The sequence below is a fragment of the Amblyomma maculatum genome, chromosome 8 (genome assembly GCF_055883805.1).
Source record: "Amblyomma maculatum isolate TAMU_Amacu chromosome 8, ASM5588380v1, whole genome shotgun sequence".
Classification (NCBI taxonomy): Eukaryota; Metazoa; Arthropoda; class Arachnida; order Ixodida; family Ixodidae; genus Amblyomma; species Amblyomma maculatum.
This window is the reverse complement of record NC_139351.1, coordinates 11,013,974-11,038,006: the sequence shown is the minus strand read 5'-3', so window position 1 is coordinate 11,038,006 and position 24,033 is coordinate 11,013,974. Positions and strand designations below refer to the sequence as shown.

General features: G+C 44.8%; 1 pseudogene; it reads right to left on the bottom strand.

Moving 5' to 3' along the window:
• Positions 1–303: 303 nt before the first annotated feature.
• LOC146180528 (uncharacterized) lies at positions 304–23,752 on the bottom strand (annotated as a pseudogene).
• Positions 23,753–24,033: the final 281 nt, after the last annotated feature.

The following is a 24,033-nucleotide window of genomic DNA, read 5'->3' as shown; positions in this document are numbered from 1 at the left end:
GTGTTCCTTGCACTGAATATAACGTTGGACAGCACGTGGCTCATTCATCGTTCCGTGCCTGTAAATATTCAAGAAATGGACAATTGGGAGGCTTGCAATAAGCGGCACACTTTCAGAAATCAATTCATACAATACGATACAATAAAAGAAACTTTCATAAGCACAATGTTAACAGTGGCTGACCTGAGTACTGGATTTGAGAATATCTTCGGCCTGATGATATTTCTAATGCCACGCTCTGTCCAGGCCGCCTTCCTGGAATAAACAGCACCAAACTTGGATGCTGTTAACCTGTTCAGTCGTTCAGTTTTCCAGGTGGAACTGTACACTTGCTGCCGGGTGTTCAGCTCCAGTTCTGAGGAATCGGCACTTGAAAGCTTCAAGCCCTGAAGGAAGCAAAGAAAACAAGACTACAATAAAAACTATTACATAGTAATGAATTGCACAGCTATAACACGCAACAATGAATTGTCAACAATGGAAAGCTTCGACAAGCATCATACTTAGAGCATATCATTTCGTAGCAATAAATATGGATATTTTCAAGCTCAGGAAAGCTCCTACCTTGTAGGATTTTATTATCTTCCAGTTCTGCAGGTGGACTCCACCTATCGTCCACTGGCAGGAACCTGAGCGGTAGCACAATTCCATGCGAATGGCTGGCTTTTGGTGCAACGACACTACATGAGATGAGGCAGTCGAAAGCAGTTGGCAGCAGTGGCAAATGTACAGACTTCGCTCAGCCAAGATGATCCGGCTTGAGTCTGCACATACTCACATGAAGCTGCTTCTGCAAGGATGCCTGCAAAGCAACCATGTGTGTCCTTTAAGCTCTCTGCAAGCTCCATTGTTGCATCTTTTTGTTGCTCCATAGAGGGCAATACGTATGCAAAAGCAAGCCTGCATCGCTTTGGGTGAGCTGACCTTCCTTCGCCAACTTGACGCCAATTAACTTTCATAACATCTTCTGGTGCCATTGCTCTCCTTGGTCTTCTCCACTGCTGTGGCAATTCAGTTGGTGACAGCTCCTCAGGTGCTTCCTTGTAGCCAAGCAACTGGAGCTGTACAAGGTTCCTAGCACAGCTACTACATGGCTGCAGTATCCTGAAACTCCAGCTGGGCAGGCGCAGCATGCTGTTTGCACAACAGAGTCCATTCCAAACATCAACTGCACAGTATAAGAATCTGCGGTCTTTTTTTCTGCTCTGGTAGCAAAGGCATTGCACATTAACAGCAGGCCCATTTACACTGAAAAAAGAAAAAGGAAACAGAGATTCTTGTTAGGAGTAATAACCAGTCTATTAATTCGTAAACAGCAGTTTTTGACATGACTGGAAATTAGTGTGCACAAAGTTAAATACAAAAATTGGAAACTTCACTAGGCTGTAAAACCTTATCAATAAACACAGGCTGTGGTACATGTATGGGTTTAAAGGAAAAAAGTGGATGAAAACATCATGCACGTTAGGTATCATTTGAAATTGTGGGGAACACAAAAACGCCGACAAGTGACTGACTCGCGTAACTAGGCAGTTACATCCCAGATGCCACGCTATCAATGTCTGGGAAGAGTTAGCATGAAGCACGAGCCGCATGGAAAGGTGATAAATGCGCATCCTGTGCTTTGCAAATGTTACTACAGCATACGCAGCATGGGTTCACAACGTCTCGAAGAGCTTGCCAAACACCTGTGACGTAAAGCAAAACCCATGTTAACGGTAGTGATACAGCGACAGATTATTTGCTATTTGCCTTTTCTCCGCCACGGCTTCATCAATAACACGAGCACACATAGGCGAGCGCAGGGTTCTGCATTAGGGGAGCGACGTTTCACCGCAGCGCGCACCCCCCCCCCCCTTCCCTCCTCATTCCTTCCACCAAAGTCCCTACTGCCAAATCGACGCGCAAAGATGAGGATTTGTTATTAAACATTTATTTTGACGTGACCTAACTGAAACATAATAGCGTGCGCTTAAAATTAAAACAAGCTTGGCCATGGACACAAAATTGAAAAATATGCGACGACGTGCTCACACATTTCCTTAAGTCCTCGGCTTTCCGTAGGTAAAGGCGGCAAGTGAGCAGTTCTTCTAATGCAACGTCACGGATCCTCAGCCGCCAGCATTGTAAAAGAAAAAGACCTGCATGTCCATAAACTTACACGTTTAAAACCTACGGCACAGGTCTGGCAGAGTAAAGGTATGGGGCAGACTTGCCCCCTCTTGTGCACGCCTATACGAGCACCGTAGAACGAATCATAGTAAAACAGGCTGTTTGCATGTTAAAAAGCAACAGCATTGCGCCGGCTAAGTACACAGTAAAAACGTTCCGCCATCAGCTGTTTCTTCCCACTGCGCTCACTTTAGTTGCTTTTCTATTTTGCAAGATTGCGTGCTATGAATCCGCAGCATGCCGCTCACCTCTCCGTGATCCAAGCAGCTGCACCGAAACGCGGCACAAAAAAGCATCTTTATGACGTTCAAATTTGATACATGTCTTAAACAATACCTATAAATGACTGCTGTAAAGAAAAAGAGTCGATGTTTACAAACCTGTTGCACGTTTTCGTCTTCAGCGTCGGCAGACACACATACGATACGGTCAGAAGCTTGTAGCTGCGCTGCTGTTGCCGTTCGGAAGACGTTTTCGATGCACAGTACTGCTCTACAGTGTCGCTGTGAAATGTCGGCAGTATCGACAAATCCGTCGACCACTCTTCTGCCATTTGGTTTGCTGTGGCTACACGCGAATGGCACGGAAACTGCTGCACAAAACAAATGGGCAGTAGACGCAGCAAGCGCGATGGTAGTCCCAACCCTTTAACATGGCGTCGCCGCGGCCGACAGATGGCAGCAATTTCGAATATGGTCTATAGTGACGAAAGGCAAGCTGCTCTTTTTAAGCAGGTTTTAGGAATTCGTTGCGGAAGTGATACGTAAACTGACACGCCTGGTATCCTGAGTGCGTTCTTTAACTATTATGCGTAGCTCTTTAGTGGTGGTAATAACTCGAACAGTGGGTCTGGTTTGAGTCATTTAAAATAGGATTTTCGTGTTCTTAAGGATGGGCAGCAGATCCATAGAGGGGTTCATTACTTTAGATGAGGTTAAGTCGGCCAGTTTTTCCCTACGGGGCCAGAAGTCTTCTGGCCCCGATGGCCTAAATAGCGAATTTTATCTATTCTTCTCTTCCACAATCATCCTTAAAGGTTTTTTTCTCTTTGTGCGTCTTAACTAAAAAGAATGGCCGCTGTGAGAGTTCTTTACTTTATATGACATTTCTAGAAAGCTCTTCCAACCCTATCCGTGCACTGGAGTTTGCTGCTGGCTGTCTGATTTTCCTCAGGGCTTCTTCATTCACTCCCGGTTCATCGAAAGTCTTTCGAACGGTTTCAACGGTTTTTCTTCCGTATAGTCTTCCAATTTCATTACTGCAAAAATATCAGGTACATACGAAGTAGGTGATTAATGGATGATAAGGTTTCTTGACCTACAACTACAAGAGATTCCCATGCAAATATGCTGGGGGCTATCATACCAAAACAAAAAAAAAAAGCCTCATGATATATATTCCAGCCAGTTCAAGCTCGTTAATAGGAGTGTTGGCCACTCGTGCATATTGCGGAGCATTATGAAGTCCTGCGATCACAAAATGGCAGATAGCATCGACATGCAGGTGACCCAGCTGAAAGCCAGTGGTTTTCCCACTGTGTAAATGCGTCTGTGGCAGAAAAATTATTAAGAACTGTGACGAGGAAAGCATATGAGCAGTGGGAATAGGGAAGCTGAGAACACGCTGTTGTAATTTCTTACATCCATAGATATTCATACAGATAAAAAAAGGTGTCAGAAATATTGTGAAGGTAATTTAGAGAACCAAAAAAGTTGATAAACCTCTGTAACACAGTAAACTAGCACGACAAGCATGGCAAGCGGAAGGAATGTGAAATTTCTCATTAGGAAAGGTTGATACCTTTTAATAAAAAAGTCATTTATAGATACCGATTACGTGCGGAAAACAATACAAACGGGAGATGTGTTAAAAAAGTCTCCTAAAACATCATAATGAAGTTGGAAAATCAGCCACCCGAGGAATCTTGCGCAACATTGTTGGCGGTACAGGACAGGCTGCAAATCGTTATTTCACAGGAGAGATGTTGTTGGCAAACAAAAATAAAGAATTGAAAGAGAAATCATAGTTTTTAGTGTTCTGTATAGATATGTGTTCAGTTTGGAGCATTCATGTGAAACGCGGCTAACAATATGTTCAAAATTACAAAAAAATAAATAGTTTAGTTAGCAGAAAAAGATAGTACGGTCATATGTGGCTCTCACAAATAGGTTGCAGATATTTATATTTTATTCAATATACCCCTAAAGGCACTCATTCGAGGGTATTGCCGAGGCTGATGGTGATAGGAAAAAAGCGTGGTGGAGCGATGTATAGTGATACAGTTTATGGAAAAGTGCTAGCCGTGATATTTTGCGGCGGAAAGACAAGTCTTCTAATTTGGCGCGATATTTTAGGGCAGTGACACTGGTAGTATGTGAGTAGCCAGAATAAATAAAACGCGCAGCACCGTTCTGCAAGGACTCAATGTTAACTATGAGATAGGTTTGTACAGGATTCCAGATGGCAGATGCATATTCAGTCTTCGGACGAATGAGTGTGAGGAACGCTAGGTTCTTCAGGTGGGGGGGGAGCCTGTCTTAGATTGTGCTTTAGAAGGCCGAGTGAGCGGTTGGCGGATGTTAAAGTTATATTAATGTGGTTGTGCCATGTTAAGTCAGATTGCAGATGAACTCCAAGGTACTTGTAGGTAGTAGCAAGTTCGACAGAGTTGTTATTTAGAAAATAAGCTGTGGGAATGCGAGCGCTGCGAGTGAAAGACAAAAGCTTAGTTTTGGAAGTATTAAGTGGCATAAGCCAAGCTGTGCACCATGCGGTTACTGCATCAAGGTCAGTTTGGAAACATTGTTGGTCAGTGATAGAAGTGTAAGGTGTTTATTGGAGCACCAAGACCGCAAGCAACGTCCGCAAACCAAAGCGACGGGGGTAGCGTTCGAATCAACAGTGCAGTGCCAACAAGGCTCCGGCTCCACTTCGTCTACCTCTTCGGGTTGGCGCGCGAGCTGATGGCGATCGGGATTACTACAATACTCCCCGGCGGAAAAGGAGCCACCCTGGCGACTCATGGTGAGGAAAGGGTAGGGGGATCATATTACGGCTTGAGGCGGTCGACATGTACAGTTTCTCGGCCGCGGCGGCGATGATCTGGAGATGGGTTCAAGGGCTCTACTACGTAACTGACGGGAGAAGATTGTTCGAGAATGCGGTAAGGTCCATGATAGCGCGATAGGAGTTTGGATGAGAGGCCGGGTGCAGAGGAAGGCACCCAGAGCCAAACGAGGGCACCTGAGGGGTACGAAGGCGCTGGATTTGTAGAGTCCCGGTTATGCTTTTGTTGAGCCTGGTTCTCCATTGTGAAGGAGCGCGCCAATTGTCGGCATTTTTCGGCAAATGTGTGTGCTTCAGACAGTAGAGTGGTCTCTGAAGCGTCGGGGTGGTAGGGCAGGATAGTATCCATGGTGGACGTGGGTTCACGACCATATAAAAGAAAGAAGGGGGAGAACCCAGTCGTAGTCTGCGTAGCCGTATTGTAGGCGTACGTTACGAAAGGCAGTACTTGGTCCCAATTAGAGTGAGCGCTATCAACGTACATGGCTAGCATGTCACTAAGAGTGCGATTAAATCGCTCAGTCATGCCGTTCGTTTGGGGGTGATACGCTGTGGTGCTCCGGTGAATGATCTGGCATTGTTTGAGGAGTGCTTCGACAGTGTCGGAAAGAAACGCACGTCCGCGGTCACTAATCAATTCTTTCGGTGCGCCGTGACGAAGAACGAGGCGATGCAGAATGAACGAAGCAACATCCCGTGCGGTGGCAGACTGCAAGGCCGATGTTTCCACGTAACGGGTTAGGTGGTCAACGGCTACGATGACCCAGCGGTTGTTAGCCGACGTGGTCGGAAGCGGGCCATACAGATCGATACCGACACGGTCAAAAGGGCGGCTGGGGCAAGGCAATGGCTGCAACGGAGCGGTTGGCTGAGGGGATGGATTCTTGCGACGTTGGCAGGCGGTACAGGATCGGATGTACTGACGAATGAAGCGGTACATGCCGCGCCAGTAATATCTCATACGCAGTCGGGAATAGGTTTTCATGACACCTGCATGGCCGCATTGGGGATCGGCGTGGAAAGAGGCGCAGATTTCAGCACGGAGATGTCGCGGAATCACGAGAAGCCACTTTCGCCCTGTAGGATGGTAATTGCGGCGGTATAAAAGTCCATCATGAGTGGCGAAGTGGTGGGCCTGACGACGAAGTGCACGTGACGGAGACAGCTCTGCGGGCGTAGACAGGTATGTTAAGAGGGAGGATATCCATGGATCCTTCTGCTGCTCAGATTTCATGTTGGTAATGTTGAGCGGCGACATATCGTAGGCACAAACGAAGCCAGCCGTTGAGTCGTTAGGAAGCGGTGAACGGGAAAGGGCATCAGCGTCGGTGTGCTTGCGTCCAGATCGATAGATGACGTGGATATCGTGCTCCTGAAGACGTAACGCCCAGCGGGCGAGGCGGCCGGAGGGGTCTTTGAGGGAGGATAGCCAACAGAGCGCGTGGTGGTCGGTAACGACGTAGAGTGGGCGACCGTAAATATAAGGGCGAAACTTGGTAATGGCCCATATGATGGCCAGACACTCCTTTTCGGTCACAGAATAGTTCGATTCCGCTTTCGTGAGGGTACGACTAGCGTACGCGACGACATACTCGGAATATCCAGGTTTCCGTTGAGCAAGAACAGCGCCCAGGCCTACGCCGCTTGCATCAGTGTGTATTTCGGTCGAGCAGGCAGGGTCAAAATGGCGGAGTATAGGGGGAGAGACCAGTAGACGGCGTAGTGTACTGAACGCAGCATCACAGGCTGGTGACCAAGAGGAGAGGTTCGGGCCTCCGGCGAGAAGTTGCGTTAAAGGGGCGATGATACTGGCGAAGTTGCGGATAAAACGGCGGAAATACGAACATAGACCGATAAAACTTCGAAGTTCTTTCAAGGTTGTGGGCTTGGAGAAGTCTGCGACGGCACGAAGTTTGGTAGGATCCGGTAGAACGCCATCCTTGGATATGACATGACCAATTATTGTGAGCTTGGTAGCGGCAAAGTGACATTGCTTCAAGTTGAGCTGTAGGCCGGCTTCAGTAAGGCACGTAAGGACACGCTGAAGGCGCAGAAGGTGGGAAGGGAAATATTTCGAGAAAACGACAATGTCATCTAGATAACAAAGACACGCTTCCCAATTGAGCCCACTGAGAATGTTATCCATCATTCTCTCGAAGGTGGCGGGGGCGTTGCACAGTCCGAACGGCATCACATTGAATTCATACAAGCCATCGGGAGTGATGAAGGCTGTTTTCGGGCGGTCAGCGGAAGCCATTGGTACTTGCCAATAGCCAGAGCGCAAATCTAGCGACGAAAAGAACTCCGCTCCTTGCAAACAATCTAGCGCATCGTCAATTCGTGGTAGTGGGTAAACATCTTTGCGGGTTATCTTATTCAGACGCCGGTAGTCCACACAGAAGCGGATCGTGCCATCTTTCTTCGTCACCAACACGACGGGGGGGCCCAAGGGCTATGAGATGGTCGTATGATGCCCCGTTGAAGCATATCGGTGACATTGTCACGAATGACGCGGCGCTCAGTGGGCGACACGCGATATGGTCGCTGCCGCAGGGGAGCATGAGGACCAGTGTCGATTGCATGAGAAACGGTCAAGGCGCGGCCCAAGGAAGGCTGGGACACGTTAAAAGATGCACTGAAGCGCTGAAGGAGGGCGACTATTTGGTCCCGTTGGGCGGACGGAAGGTTGGTCGCGATAGCTCGATGAAGGGCGTCGACAGGAAGCTCATCATTCATAGCAGCACAAGACGTCAGGGCAGCGACGTGAGGAAAGACTTCAGGTTCGGAGAACATGTAAGTGCGATCGGGGTCCACCTCTTAAATGTAGCCGAGGCACTCCCATCGAAGAACAGCCGTTGGGCAGGGAAAAGGGTTGGAAGCATAGATGACACAGCTGCCATCAGAAATTGTTAGAACGGCGAAAGGAAGAAGGAGGCGGTTATGGTGGGCGGAGGCGAGTTTGGGCGTAAAGAGAACAGAACTAGGGAGGGCAGATGTCGAAATAAGGGGAACGAGAACATAAGAAAATGGAGGAATGTCGGTGTCTGCAGCCACAAGGAGTTTAGCAGAGCGCACAGGCGGGTCACACAGGGAAACATTACACACAGGGGAAAGCTCAACTTCAGCACGGGCACAATCAATCAGAGCACTGTGAGTTGACAGAAAGTCGTAGCCGAGGATGATGTCGTGGGCGCAGTCGTAAAGCACCACCATCTCGACGAGATACGTAATGTCTTTGATGCAACCTCGTACCGTGCACGCTGCCACAGGGGTGATGCGCTCTGAACTGGCCGTACGAAGCGAACAGGCAGAAAGCGGCGTCGTGACCCTGTGAATTTTGCGGCGAAAGGCAGCACCTGTATCCACCAGCGCAAGAACGGCCAAACCTTCTACGAACACTTCAATGACATTGGCGGGAGAAGGCGGAGGACTTAAGGAGTTCGTCAAACGCGCAGTTTTTGCCTCCGGGACTGCGGCATTTAGTTTTTCCCTTGCGTAGGGCCCTGTCGCCGGAGCATTGGCGAAATGGAACGTCGGCGAGGCGAAGGCGAACGGCGTGTCGAGTACTGAGCCCGAGGTGGAGACGATCCAGAAGAGACGTTGCTCAAGGGCGGCTCGGGATCGTAGTGGGACTGACGGACTGTGTTCTCAGGATGAAGCGGGCGCTGACGGCAAAGGCGAGCGACGTGACCCGGGAGCCCGCAAGCATAGCAAATTGGGTGATTGTCGGCGGTTCGCCATGGGTCCGTAATGCGGCGTCGCGGTCGAGGGATCGGAGACTGAGGGGCCATGAAACGAGGTGGAGCATAAAATGTAGGGCCGTTCTGGTAAGACGATGTTGGAAGCGGACCGCGCGTTCCAGCGGTTACTTGTGCGTAAGTGAATGGGGCTTGCACAGGAGCGATGGGAACACTAGAAGGCAGCGCTTCGGCGACTCTCTCCTCGATAACTTGGCGGATAGCCGGCGAGATGGATGGCGCGTTGGCCGGCGCTAATTGCGAAGTGCAGATGGTTGGCTGAACTGGATGGAGGAGGGACAGCTGGCGTGCAACTTCTTCGCGGATGAAGTCTTGGATATTCTGCATAAATTGAGACTGTTCCGCAGACGGCGTAGCCAGTGCCAAGCCAGCAATGCCGGCAGGTGTGGCAGCCCGCCGCGTAGAAGCGCGTTGCTTTTGTAGCTCGTCAAACCTCTGGCACAGTGTTATAATGTCGGATACGGAAGTAGGGTCCCTGGCCGACATCATATAGTACGCATCATCAGTGAGACCTTTTAGAACATGTGTGACTCTTTCGGGCTCGGGCATTGACGGATTGACCCGCTTGCAGAGGTCAACCACGTCCTCAATGTAGCTAGTAAATGTTTCTTCGGGACGTTGAAGCCGTGCATGGAGGCGTTGTTCGGCGCGGAGTTTACGTACCGCAGGACGGCCGAAGACATCCGCGAAGTTCTTCTTGAAGACAGACCACGTCGGAAGATCGGCTTCGTGGTTTCGAAACCACAGATTCGCCACGTCTGTGAGGTAGAAGAGGACGTTGCTCAGTTTTATGGAATCGTCCCAGCGGTTGTAATTGCTGACGCGCTCGAAAGAGGCCAGCCAGTCGTCAACGTTGTGGTCGTCGGTACCACTGAAGAAAGGTGGGTCACGGGGGCGTTGTGCCCCGGGACAGAAGATGGTGGCAGGAGTTGCAGGGATTGGCGCCGATGGTTGGCTGGGAGCGTCCTGCATGGTTGTGACCGAAGGCGGTAGCGTGGGGTTCCGAAGTCCCAGGGTGAAATTTGCGAGGAGGACTGGGCCGACGACCGAACCTCCACCAAGTGTAAGGTGTTTATTGGAGCACCAAGACCGCAAGCAACGTCCGCAAACCAAAGCGACGGGGGTAGCGTTTGAATCAACAGTGCAGTGCCAACAAGGCTCCGGCTCCACTTCGTCTACCTCTTCGGGTTGGCGCGCGAGCTGATGGCGATCGGGATTACTACAGAAGAAATATTTCGGTATATTACGCAGTCATCGGCAAAGAGCCTAATTCGAGAATAGACAGAGTTGGGCAGATCATTAATATATATTGAAAAAGGAGTGGGCCAAGGACGCTCCCCTGTGGTACCCCAGAAGTGACTTTAGAGTGAGTGGAGTTGTAGTTATTAATTGAGGTGAACTGAAGGAAGTCCGCAATCCAAGTAACAACAGTAGGGTGAATATTCAACTGAGTAAGTTTGAGTATAAGCCTATGATGAGGAACACGGTCGAAATCTTTTAAAAAATCGAGAAAAACGGCATCAATTTGATCACCAGCATCAATGGATGAGTGCAAGTCATGAACTAATCCGGCGAGTTGTGTGTCACAAGAGATACAGATACGGAATTATGGTCTCCGTGATAGCGTACGTGTTCATGCCATTGAATGATGATGGATTGGCGATTTGACCAGAATGGTATGAGTATGTAAATATGTACTTGTTTTGTTGATAGGAATGAGCAGTTGTAAGATTGCGCTTGTGTCGTGAGTTGTCCATTACCTGTCCCCTGTCTAGCATAGAGCGCGTAAATCTCCATCATTATTCAATTACCTGGCTGTCTGTCATACACCAGAATTGATTATGTCTTGTAGAACGTACGCGGAAGCCTTGTTTATGTTAATATTCAAGTAATATGAACAATGGTAGCTTGCTTCATTCGCGAGAAATATTATTTATTCAATTCTTTGCACTGATTCTCGTAATGAAATGATTAGTAGGACTTTCTAATCGTAGTCGAAGCGCAGATAAATGGCTCTTCTTATTGGTTTGCCATTAAGAAAACCATATATGCGAATAACGGCTAAACAACAACTTCTAAATTTTTATCAACGTCCGTAGCAGGAACGGTTCAAGTGAACATTTCTTGAACAAATATTAAAATTGCATTGCAGGCGAGTAGCAACACGAAAGATGGTATACTGTGGGGATACAACAACCTTCATCTGGATATTATTTCAGCATTTTATTTAAATCATTGCATCAATGCTTTCAAAAATACATTTCTACAAAGATTTGCCAATCCAAAAAGATAAATTGAGCACCCTTGTGACAGTCAATGCTCTTAACTGGGCTAGTTGTTGAACGAATTCTGGACTAGTGCTAGCGCACAAGAAGGACACACTCGGCGGATAGGCGGACAGGGCAAACGCTAGGTCCCGTCTAGCGTTTGTCCTGTCCGCCTACCCGCCGTGTGCGTCCTTGTGCTCTAACACCATGCCTGAACCCTTGTGACAAAACTGACCAAATGTCGCTAAATTAAATATTTGACATGGCAAGGTAATTTCTCGTCATTTTATTATCTTACTTATTTTGTAAATGATTTACCCGAAATTTTCTTTTTTACAAACCATTTATGGCAAATAACGAAAATATATTTCGCGTATCTTACTGCATATGACATGAAGGTGACCCATAACATTTCCGAGAATTGCCTTCCAAGTTAGGAATTGTGAAGATAAGTTGCCAACAAAAAGACTATCCCTGATTGTTTGTGCAGCACCTGCGCAAGTTGGAACGGTGTTTATATTGCAAAAACAGCAAAGTACAAAAACCGAGTGCCGCAGCACGCTCGTGACGTACGACACCAAGCTCTCTTACTAATTCTTTGGCAGAACAAGCCGTCATGGATGACGAAAAATTTGACTGGGACCAGGCAAAGGCCGTCACCACTGAAAGAGCAACAGCAACTCTACGACATCTAGAATCAATAAAACAGACCCCATCGCGCCCATTAAGCAGAAAGGATGGTAATATTTCAAGCGTGGCTAAATGTTATCTGTGTCTGGTGGGCGTATTGCCGTTCTCCGAAAACTGCAGCAACGGAGGTGCGGGCTTCGTCACTCAAAAGTAAAACACTACCTTACATTTTTTTCGAGCATGAATCGCGGTACGGAAACAGAAATGCAATGTTAATAGAATAGTTTTATGGACTAAAATTAGTTACTATATAGAGCGTAATACATCGGTGGCGTCCGTCGCGCCATCTTTTCGACGTTGAATAAGTTATCTTGAAAAATCGTCTATGCTTAAATCAGTAAAAAAGTGTTTAAAACATGTTAAAATGCGATTGTTGCTGAGAGCTGTCTCTGAACGCAACCTAAAGGTAACATACATTCACTGAAGAAAGGAATTTGATTGCAGTAAAGGTAATTGTATAGTATAACTTTTGTACAATAAAGGTAATTGTATTTTATAACTGTTGTCGTACCATCACATCCTGGCTGCGTTGGCGGCTGGTCAAGAAAAAAAAGATGGTATAATGCAACCTAAAGGAGAACGTACCTCAGGAAATATGGACGTAATTTATTTGAATGTTGTGAATTTTATAAAATAAAAAATTGTACCTTTAGAAATCGAACACATGACTTACAATCAGGTAGGTGGTGTTAATCTATTGCGCTACAGAAGCGGCGGGAAATGCTGTCTTTAAGCGCGCCCTTATTTATTTTCATTCAACGTACTAACGTTGGCGCGATGGACGCAACTGGCATGATCAGGGGATTGCTGCAAGCAATTTTACTCCAGCAAACTATTTTATTGTATATGCATTTTAGTTTATGCTCTCCAATATATATTTAAAAAACATATAGCTTTATTGGCTTCCTATCTATTGTGTTTTTTTTAATGACGCCACCCGCAATTTTCCCCCTATTTGGCTGCTCTGATGTCTACCAAAAGTACCCTCCCCCGTTTAGACGAGATGCAGTTATATTCTGAACTTAATCGCAGTATCGCACTCTTGCAAGCTTCGACAGCATTGCCTGCTCCGCTGTCACATTTCTTTTTATGCCACTTAAAAGGTTTTTTAGGCCGGGAATCAACCGGTATGCTGTTTTCTGACATTTTACTGTCTCAATCGCGGGGCGAAACCTTGGCTCGTTTACCGTAAACCTAGACGGGTATAGCCTTCAAAGGTTTGTGCTCTGCACGTGCATGATATAAAACCTTAAATAACTTCCTTAGAAATTAGCATACTTTAAATAGGCTTTTGGACGCTTGTTTTTGCCATCATATTCGTAAGAAAATAGGCGTTCAAGAGACCACAGGCGACTTCCTCACAGCAATCAAAATAAATTTCTCGCTGAAAACTGCAAGCAATATAACGCCGTACAGAAATGGCAAAACTTTGTTATAAACCTGTCATTACAAATTGTACAACAGAAATTGATTCTGATTTTCTCCAGCAAAATGAAGACAAATGTACACGCATACATTCTACTGAGCAATTTGCATGCTGCGAGCAGATTCATAAGCTGCAAGTGCTTACAAAGAAACTGGTAGCATGTAACTACTCCGTAACAAGGCTTGTAACTACTCCGTAACGGACATCAGAAGTGGTAAGCATCCTGCTAAATAGAAAAGACTGAACGCCTGCAACAAGATAACGTCGCAAGAGCATATTTTAGGATAAGTGATTCCCTTTGTACCATTTCTGTGTTCACTAGTGCGGACAGTCAAACGCCAACGATAAGAACTTCCGTTCTGACTTGCTTCGGAAGCAAAGCCATATTCCTCAGCACTGCAATTAGCATTTATAAGCTTTTGTACGAGATAGTGTGATCAAACACAAAACAAAATTTCGCACGATATTAGGAAAACAACTTGCCTCTCGCTTTAACTTCAAATGTGAAATATTTATCTTTTTATGTTGGCGCATGACATTCCAAATTGTAGCTGTATTTTTCCTTATACAAATGTTTTGAGCGCTGCCTGTGATTATGGAGTAGTCACGCTAAACTCCATTTGGTCGCAAGTTTCCCCGCTTTTCTACATCCGCATCGTTCAGGCTGCTTAACACTGTAGGTCACAAATTTCGTGTTCCCGGCAATGTTGATAGGAATAGATTAGTGAAGCTTGCACACAAGAATACAGAAGCCAAGTACACTTTGTCAAGGTACGTCCAGCACCAGCTAGTATTGTCCTACCAGGCGCGAAGGGTTGTCACACGTCATCACGAACAGAGCTAAAAAGGAGCGTGCGGGAGTACAACGCTCCGCAGACTGCGCTTTAGTATCGGTGAAAAAGTCGGAAGAAGGTCTTAAAGAAGCCTCAGTGAGTGTCAAGGTGCTCTTCTGATAACATAGAACGATGAATGTAAGATAACGCAGTTCATGAGTAATAAATCCCACCCATCAGCTATGCGATCATTGCGGTTTAATTGTCCGTTTTTCCCTGGAAACTAATAATTTAGCCACCACAACTTGCAATACAATATGCCATCTGGACATATGGTACTCAAGGAAGCTAAATTCACAAGGATAAAGAATGTTGTTATCCACGCAAGTAAGAATCACGGGTGCAATCCCTTAAGTTCAACTTGAGAACTCTCAAACAAAATTCTGTAATTTCGTCGGAAAGAACCACCGAGGGGCTAAGCATATAGCTGATAATGCTTCCGTCATTTCTACAAGTTAAGGACCTGAAGGAAAAAGCTGTCAGGCGAAATCATTCACTTGGTACAATTCAAAATTTTACGTTTCACAATTATTCGACTGATAACTCAGGCGTAGCTTGGCAGTCTTCATACATAGGGCTAAATATTTATCCTTTGCGATGTATAGGGCGAGGATTTTGTCAGAACTTCGACTTCCGAGTTTAAGATGCTTTCCTAGTCGGGACAGTGGACAGCGTCGAATTTGGTTCCGAACCTCTCGATATTTAATCCCCGCTTTTCTGTAGCAATGTTTTTATTCCAGACCTCCTGCCCAGCATACGTAGCTGCTATCTCAGCAACAGCACGTAATCCCCACCTCATTGATGTTTTACCTAGTGTTGTATACGTCTGTGGTACTATACAGCCTATCTTCAGAACACTTCTCTATTCGTTATGCTCTGTTTTTTTTTTTCACGTTTGTCCAAGCGCTTGCGCACTTCACTCATTCTTGACTGTCCCAATATTTTTCCTTTTTCCAGAATGAACTCCACTCGTAAAGCATGTGGTTACTCCTTTATGAGCAAGCTTTGAGGGAGACTGACGCGATGCACACGAGAAAAAAAAGTCTCCTTCGCACTCTTTCCATTTTGTAGTCTTAAAATGTTGCAGCTCTAGGTACTATAGTCGCCAGCTAAAATGATACCCGACCTTCTATCGTTGGCAATGTGATGATGTGACAGTCTGAAGATAAAGCAGTCGAAAAATACTACAGAACTTTGTCAAAAATACGACAAAATATCCTGTAGTTCTGTCGTAATCATCAGATTTTTCTGTAGTTCTGTAGTACTTTTCTGTAGTTCTGTAGTTTTTCTGTAGTATATTTCTGTTGTCTGTAGTTCTGTAGCACTTTTCTGTATGTAACTAAAGAATTTTCTGATGTTACTACAGATTGTTCTGTTGTCACAACAGACTTCCCGTCAAAAACCGCACAGAAATTCTGTCATGACATGAGAAAATATTTTGTAGTTTTTTCCGACTGGGAGAACTTTGGGAAAGGTGAATGTATTTAGAAATCCGTCACAATATTCAGCCACTGAAAATGTTGCCTAGTCATGCTTTTTTAGGGCCTCCCTTCTTCACAATAGTTAGGCTGGCAAGTTCGTGATACAGCGTAACTATTCGCAAAATTAGAGCTGACGGCTGTCATATGTTAGGCTAATTGAAGTAAAAAATTACCGGTCTTTGTATCATGATTTCTGCATGCTGTACGGACTAAGACCACCTGAGACATAACTGAATAATAGATAGTGGTGACCATCTTTTATTGTATAAAGCAGCCAAGGTTCTATGAAGTCATTTACTTGGTATTCATTGTCGGAAGCTTCCAGACTCAGTCGACGAAGTCGTCTCGCCGTCAAAAGTTCGCGTGACTTTTTTTCTTATTTCTTATTTCATGCAACGCAACTGTATTCTTCCAGCATAGCTAATACAGGGAAATCAATCGGTCTGCTTAAACCTGGACTTTGTGTCTATCCATGCCGTTTGAATTTTGAAATTATGCTGTAGATTATTACTGTGCCTATGAGCGACCGGATAGCGAAGAAAAACCATGTGCGCTTCCACACCGAATTCGAATTCGACAAAACGGTAATAAACCACTGGTAATTTGTTAATTATATATTTGAAGAAAATTTGAAAGGACTTCGAGTCTTATTTCATTTTTGGAAGTCATGGTAACGTATCATTCTCGAAATGCACAACGTTTTCATCGATATGTAGAACTCGAGTTCGACGGCTCCTAAGCGAGAAAGGTGAGCTATTTTCAGGCCCCCTATTTCACTCAGCCCTTCCGTCATTCGCGGTTTGCTTCACAAACTTCATGAAATCCCACCATATTGATTGCTATAAACAGCAAAACACAATTTATGGTGCAGAACGTTATGGGTTGTTATGCTGCCATTGAGTGTATTAATTGTCTTTCAACATCCTACAATAGATCGCCTGGAGGCCCATCATATTTGCCTACTCCCAATAAGACAACACGTAGTACTGACGCGTGCACCGGTGGATCAAAAATGTGTTTGCCTTGCTAATGCGTCCCCACATTTAGCCAGCATCGACATCCCAATTGTTAGAGAGTAAACAGGCCACGTTTCCCTCAGAAATTGAAGAACACTCGTCAGCCGGTTAATAGATTGCGACAAAAGGTGTGCAGCTCCTAGAAGCCGTTTTGCTGGCCGTATGTCGTCGCCTCTGCAAAGTCTTCTTTATTGAACTGGCACTCCATTATCATCGAGTTTTTTTTGTTGTTCAAGTCTACCAGGTATATATAGAAAGCACGTTCTTGAATAAAACTTTTATCTACATGCCGTTCTTCACGAGTTCACATCGAGTACAAGGCATTCTGTTAGAGGCAGCCGTACTGGTTTCACTCATGGTGCACGTTTTCGGCACTTCTGTCTTTTTCCTCTTTCTGTCATTCGTCTCGGGTAATAATCCGGTTGGTCCATTGATGTTAGACGTAATGAAAGCTATAAGCTTGCCATCTTCCCTCGTAGCTTTAGTGTGTGTTCCAGAACAGGCTGTCATCCTTGGAAAGTACATTTCATTCGTTCCTGTGCCTGTTACTCTTTGGACTTGCACGAAAGTGAGAGAGTGCTACATACAGTTTTTTGAACTATGTTGCTCAGCCCGTCCAGTTTCCGAGACCAGGCTTGGTGTTAGTCATACATGCTGGATGTACGAACCACGAAACAGTAAACCATTACTTCCATTTGCATCATCTCATTCAAAACTAGTAAAAAGAGCTGTTGTCAAGTCCTGTTATATCAATGCGCTTAAAACGTCATGCTTCCATTCCATGAAAGACAGCTTCGAGTATCAAACCCAACGTCTAGTGAAGGCCGGGTATCCAAAGCAGCTGCTTGTCACAACAGCAGAATCAATTCTTTCAGGCCTAAGATCGAAGAAAAGGAACGAGGACGAGGCTCCACCTGCGACCGTTCAGAAAAAAAGAAAAAGTTACAGTGGTTCCATATATTCACGGGCTTTAACACAAGTTGAAGAAAATAGGAAACCGATTTAATATCAGAGTCGCCCTTTCGGCACCCAACAAGCTGGGGATGATTTGCAAGAAGGTTAACAACGCCGCGTTCGTTGCCCAACGTTGCTCAGTTAGACACAAAAAGAATTTGTGCCCTGTCGGGAAAGTGTTGTTTATACTATTCCGCTTTCTTGCGGTAAACAATATATCGGACAGACGGGACGTTGCCTCCATGAACGCCTCAAAGAACATCATTACAATGTGCACGAATTCACTGCAGGGATTGTGATAATTGCACGCCGCAATTTGGATAAACGAGAGTGATAAAGAAACACCGCAGTCAGCTAACCCGTGAAATTCTGGAAGCCGTTGAAATCGCGAAGATAGATGATTATTGGGTTAGTAGTGCTTCGGTGGCTCTAACAGCGAAGGAATGGAGGTTTCTGAATGCAAGGCAATGACGCCGCTGTTGTCATCCGCAGCTGAAGATATTATGTATCTTTGGTTATCAGTGTCTTCACGCTTTCTTTTGTTGCTTGTTCCATGCATATATTTTCGCGGGACAAGCGGTAAAGCGAGTTGAAAGTCAGCGCTCGTTTGTGTACTTCGTTCGTCCTCGTCTTTTTTGCGCTGTTTACCCTGATTGGTGTTCATACCTTGGCCCAAAGCACTTCCGAATCATGTATTCAATGACATAGCGCACTCTAAATAGTACCACTCTAATGTTGACTGGATATTCTCAGTTGAGAATATTTTTGTATTCATTCATTCATCTTTATTTTCACTATGAGGTACATGTGCATGGATTATCAGTATTACAGAAGGAGGTCCCGAAGTATAAACTGTCCGGGGGACCTCCTATGACAGAATCGATAAGATTATCAGGTAACATACTAGGCAGGGAAGAAAAGAATATCCCCTTCAGGCGCTGCGTCCACATATGTGGACGCGACCCAAATGTCGCCGTAGGTTGCTCGCAAGGCGTGTTCCCACCTTTGAATTTGGCGCACAAAACAACTGGCCTCTCCCTGTCAAGTATGTGGCGCCATCTGTTGCAGGTACGTCGAAATGTGTTTGTAAACAAGAAGTCAAGATGGACGTCTCCACGTTTTACGGTGGGGCGAGTAAGTTGATCTTATTTTCGCGTGCTCTCTTTCCAAATGATTGTGAAAAACGGAATTTGTCATGTGAAATATGCCAGTAAGGTAATATAGAAGGGGCATGCTGGATTTCATTACCGTAGGCAAGGAAGGAATGCTTCAGTGGGCTTTCAGAATTGCGCGTCCACAAACGTGGACACGGCGCCTTAGTTCCGAAAATATTGTTACGAGACACCGTTCTGTGTGCACGAGAAAACGAGGACAAAGAACAAGCAAACGAGGCACGCGCGCTCGCTCGAGTAAGAAACCGTTGACCATTGAAAGAATTAAAGAAGGAAGGAAGGGGAAGTTCTGATGAGAAGGTTTCAGAAAATGGCGACATTGTTCTTGTGCGCCGGCATGACAATGGTATTGTGAACATGGCTTCAACCGCCGTGGGCTTAGGCGAAGCAGGCACTGTACGAAGGTGGAGCGAGTCTTCTAAATCTCACATCGACATTGAATGCCCTCAAGTCATCCTCGAGTACAACAAGTACATGGGAGGCGTCGACAAGATGGATTTTTTGATGTCCCACTACCCACTGCGCACAAGAACAAGGAAGTGGCCGGTGCGAGTAATATCACATTTTGTTGCATTTGCTCTTTGCAACAGTTGGTTGGAGTACATCAGAGATGCAAACAATATGCAACTGCCGAAAAAAAGCACATTAGATTTGCTCGCATTTCAGAGTGATGTGGCTAATAGCTTAGTCGCCTGCAGCAAAGCACCCCCAAAGAAGCGAGGCCGATCGAGCAACGAAGGTTCACAGGAGATCAAAAAGAAGCCTCACAATGCAGAGCCATTGCCAACAAGCACAACGCGCTATGATGGCACCAACCACTGGCAACAGGCTATGAGCATACCAAACGCACAACGATGCAGACGCCAGGGCTGCACTTCGAAGAGCCGCGTTCGCTGCCGCAAATACGGAATATTTATTTGCCTGTCGTCACAGAATGACTGTTTTTATCTATTTCATAAGCCTTGAACAAGTGGCTACTCTTCTATACCTTAGGTATTTTCAGAGTAAAACATTTATTCATTTCTCATACTTAGTAGAGAATACAAGAAAATGTTGTAGTGTTTGCACTCATGTAGGAGCTTTGAGGCGCTATGTCCACAAACGTGGACGCAAATAAAATGGGCTCAAATATGAAAATTTTGGCGTAATTTTTTGCACTTGACTTCTGTCTGGTGTACTGATCATGAATAACACAAGGAAATATTTTTCCTTTCAGAAAATACAATACTAACGAGAAACAGTGCAAATAAATTCTAAATAAACAGGAACTTCAAACAAAAAATGCACGAATTGCAGAAATCAGCGCTATATTGGTACAAGAATAAATAAAATGTAAACACGGAGACTATCATCCAGACAAACATCTTTAGTCGGTGGAACAAAACAAGGAAGAAAATAAATAGGTCTTTATTGAACGATGAAATGAATGAATAGTACGCTGTGCTTTAATTTCAGGAGGCAGTGAATTCCAAACAGATATGACTGAGAAGTATGCAGTTTGTTTCCCATAATTGGTCCTGATTTTCGGTAGTAGTAGATTATGATGTTCAGCAAATCTGGTGTTATTTTTGTTAAAAAGCTTGGATGAATCAAAACCACTAAGGACGACATGTTTATTACGCGTATTAAAGATGATTGATGCCAACCTAAAATTAAGCTGTAGCGACAATGGCAGTATGTTAAGTGTGCGATAATAATTAAAAACGGATGCACGGTAAGGGCTGAAGGTAAGTATGCGGAGTGCTTGATTTTGAAGGTGGCGAACACATGAAAGATGAGTGTTGTATGTGTTACCCCATGATGATATGGAATACGAAGGGTGGCTATGTATGAAGGAGAAATAAAACATGCGAAGTGTAAGTAGATCAAAGTAATGTCGGGCTTTAATTATTACGTGAATACCGAAGGCTGCTTTAGATTTAATGAATTTGGTATGCTGATGAAACTTTAGTTGATTATCTAGGACGACACCAAGAAATGTAGTAGATTCTGACGGGTAAATTGTGTCCGTGCCTAAATGTACCTGAAGAGCAGGAACTGCCTCTTTATTGCATGAGTGAAAAATCATAAAGGTGGTCTTTTCTTGGATTAATTAGTGGATGGTTATTTTGGCACCAAAGGTGAATACTCATAAGGTCCGCGTTCAAATTGGCGGTTAGTACAGAAACATCGCTAGCGTGAGAAAAAATGGTAGTATCATCAGCGTAAAGAATTGAACTAGAGTAGTTGAGTCGTTTTGGCAAGTCATTAATATATATAAGGAAGAGAAGAGGGCCTAAAATGGATCCCTGTGGAACACCGCGGTTAATTAGCTTAGGGTCAGAAAATGTGCCACTGAATTCAACAGCTTGAAGTCTGTCAGTGAGATAGCTACGTATTAGTTTAAGCGGGGGACCAGAAACGCCAAGGCATTCTAATTTTCGAAAGAGAATGTTATGGGTAATTGTGTCGAATGCTTTTGTGAAATTTATAAAAAGGGCGCCAACAAAGTAACCACGATCAAGGGAATGTTTATTTTGTCAGTGAATTCTATTATGAAAGTTCGGTGGATTAGTTCGGACGAAATCCAAATTTGTATGGAGTTAAGAGATCGAATTTAAGAAGATAATTTGTTAGCCGAATGACAATTAGTTTTTAAATCAGTTTACTGAAAAACGGTAGTATAGTAATGGGACGGTAGTTGGTTATTATACTGCGGTCGCCTTTTTAAAAACTGGTACCACTTTTCCTCTTTTCAGCTGATTAGGAAAACTACCAGTTTTAAACATTGAGTTAATTAAGTGAGCCAAAACAGGTGAAATGTCCTCGGCAATAAGCTTCCTTTTAGCTGGGGCGATCCCATCTATCGCGCGGCCTGTATGTTTTAATTGCCTATTGGTTCAAAGTACTTCGTTAGCAGAAGTTTGGTATAGAAAGAAAGAATGGGGGATGCGAGTACACACTGGTGACTGTGAGTTAACGACAGCTGTGTCAGAACTGAAGATACGAATAAAAGCATTGGCGATATCTATAGCATTTGATAAACTGTCGGTTCCATCGCTAAGGTTAGTCATGGTAGGTTCATGGGCAGCCAGATTTAAGCACTCTTTAATTAGTCCCCAGTTTTTACGCGCGTTGTTTCCATTAGCTATAATTTTGTTTTGGTAATAAGTACGCTTGGCAGTCTTAAGTACAGCTGTTAGAGTGTGACAATACTTTCTGAAGCGGTTGCGAAGTGCGAGGTTAAATGGCTGCTTTTTAAGTTTTCTCCTAAGATTATCTTTTTTGCGAATGGAACGAAAATAACCCTCCCGTAATCCATGGATTTCTAGGCACGGAGCATTTCTTCTCCTGATTAAAAGTCGTTGTAGAAGAGCTAAGGCATTCTGTTATTAAACTGATGAACTTGTCAAACGCTGCATCAGGACAACTTTCATTCATGACGTGGCTCCAGTCTGCGAGAGTTATATTCTGAGCAAATTTGATGTTATCAAGTGACTATCTCGTAAGAAATGTTTCTTTAATGTTCCAAACACCATCCAGTATAAGAAAAATAGGAAAATAATCAGGTAAATTAGTATCAACCACTCCAGCAATACGAGATGAAAATATGTTCGTTAGAATGAGGTCGATAAGTGTGGTTCAGCCGCCAGGAATAATGCGGGTAGGTGAACTGATAAGTGATTGTAGACCATGACCAAGGAAACAGTTCACGCTGTAGACGTCATTTCGTCAGTAATGTTTATGTCGATGTCTCCCATAATGGTAATGTTTTTGTTTTCGTGATTCAGCATGGTAAGTATTCGGTCAAGCTCAGAGCAGAAATGAGGAAGGAGAGCGATATATTGTTCCGATTATTGTGTTCCTGTAGGAAAGGAATTGTTTGTAAACTTCTATCCAAACAGACTCACAACTGTCAGTGGAAAATGCAATGTCATGCCGGCGATGATATGTTAGAGAACTAGAAATGTAAATGGCAGACCCGCCATAACGGCTATCGTGGCGATGGGCGTATTCATCTCGGTAATTTTGAATATGAAAGAGTTTATCAGTAGCGGGCGAGAGGCAGGTTTCAGAAAGACATATAAGAGAAAATGCATGATCAGTAAGCGTTAAGAAATTTATTAAATCATCGTAATGACAGGGCAGGCTGCGTATGTTCAGATGGATAATAGATTGCGAAGAAGGAGCGGCGTCACGAAGAAGTGATTTCAATTCTTCGAGAGAATAAGATGCCGTAGTTAAGGGAAGAAAAAGCTAGATAGATTAGGTGAAGATAGAAAGGTCACTGTGGCTGGAGATACGAAACACGTGGCTATCTGCTGTCTTTCGGGCCTTGATCCGGCAGTTGTCCACCCAGACAAACTTCCAGTCTTTCTCTTTCTTTAGTTCACGTGCTTTTGCCAGCAATCGTTTGTTGTGAGGGGTCAGGTGGTCGTTAATGAATACATTATTGCTCAGTTCAGCGCTGAACCCGAGAGATTGTGTGGATAAGCGTGCCTTCTTCGCTTTCGAGGTAAACGCAACCTTTGCTTCTCGTGAACGAAACCTAGTAATTGTGTTAGGCTCATCATTATTTCTTGTTGGGACACGGTGTACAACATCAATGTCAGTTTCTGCAATAGGGCAGCCAACCTCATCACCTATGCGCTGAAGAATCACGGTGCAGCTCTCACCCTGAGTGACTGGCACTCCTTTGATTTCGCCGTTGTTCTGCCGAGAGTACTCCTCGAGCTCAGAAACTCGTTGCGTGAGCTGCTCGCTTTTGTCAGCCAAGTCTTTGTTGAGAGCCTGTATGAGCCTAAGTATGAGAGCCTCTTGTTGTTGCTTCATAGTAAATTTGTACTGGTCATTGAAAAGGGTGAGACTGCTACGCAATGACTCAACTTCATTGCGTAGTTCATCTACGTATTTGGCAAGTTCCGCATTTGTGGGCATTTTCAATCACAGAAGTATGTACAATAGGCAGCGAATGGCACGGCAGCAAAAAGAGGAACGTGGTTTGAAAGTGCAGTTGTAACAAACCTGTGTGGAATGACAGGCCGACGTTCTCAAAAACACGCCGAAATCACGCCGACGCTCTCGAAAAGGATTATAACCACTCATGCCATGTAGTTACTGATACTGAGAATGATATCAACGCACCCTCTGACACTTACAAGTCGTGCGCACCACGCAAGGTATTTAGAAACCCTGAACAAGCCTTTGGTGAGGCCCAG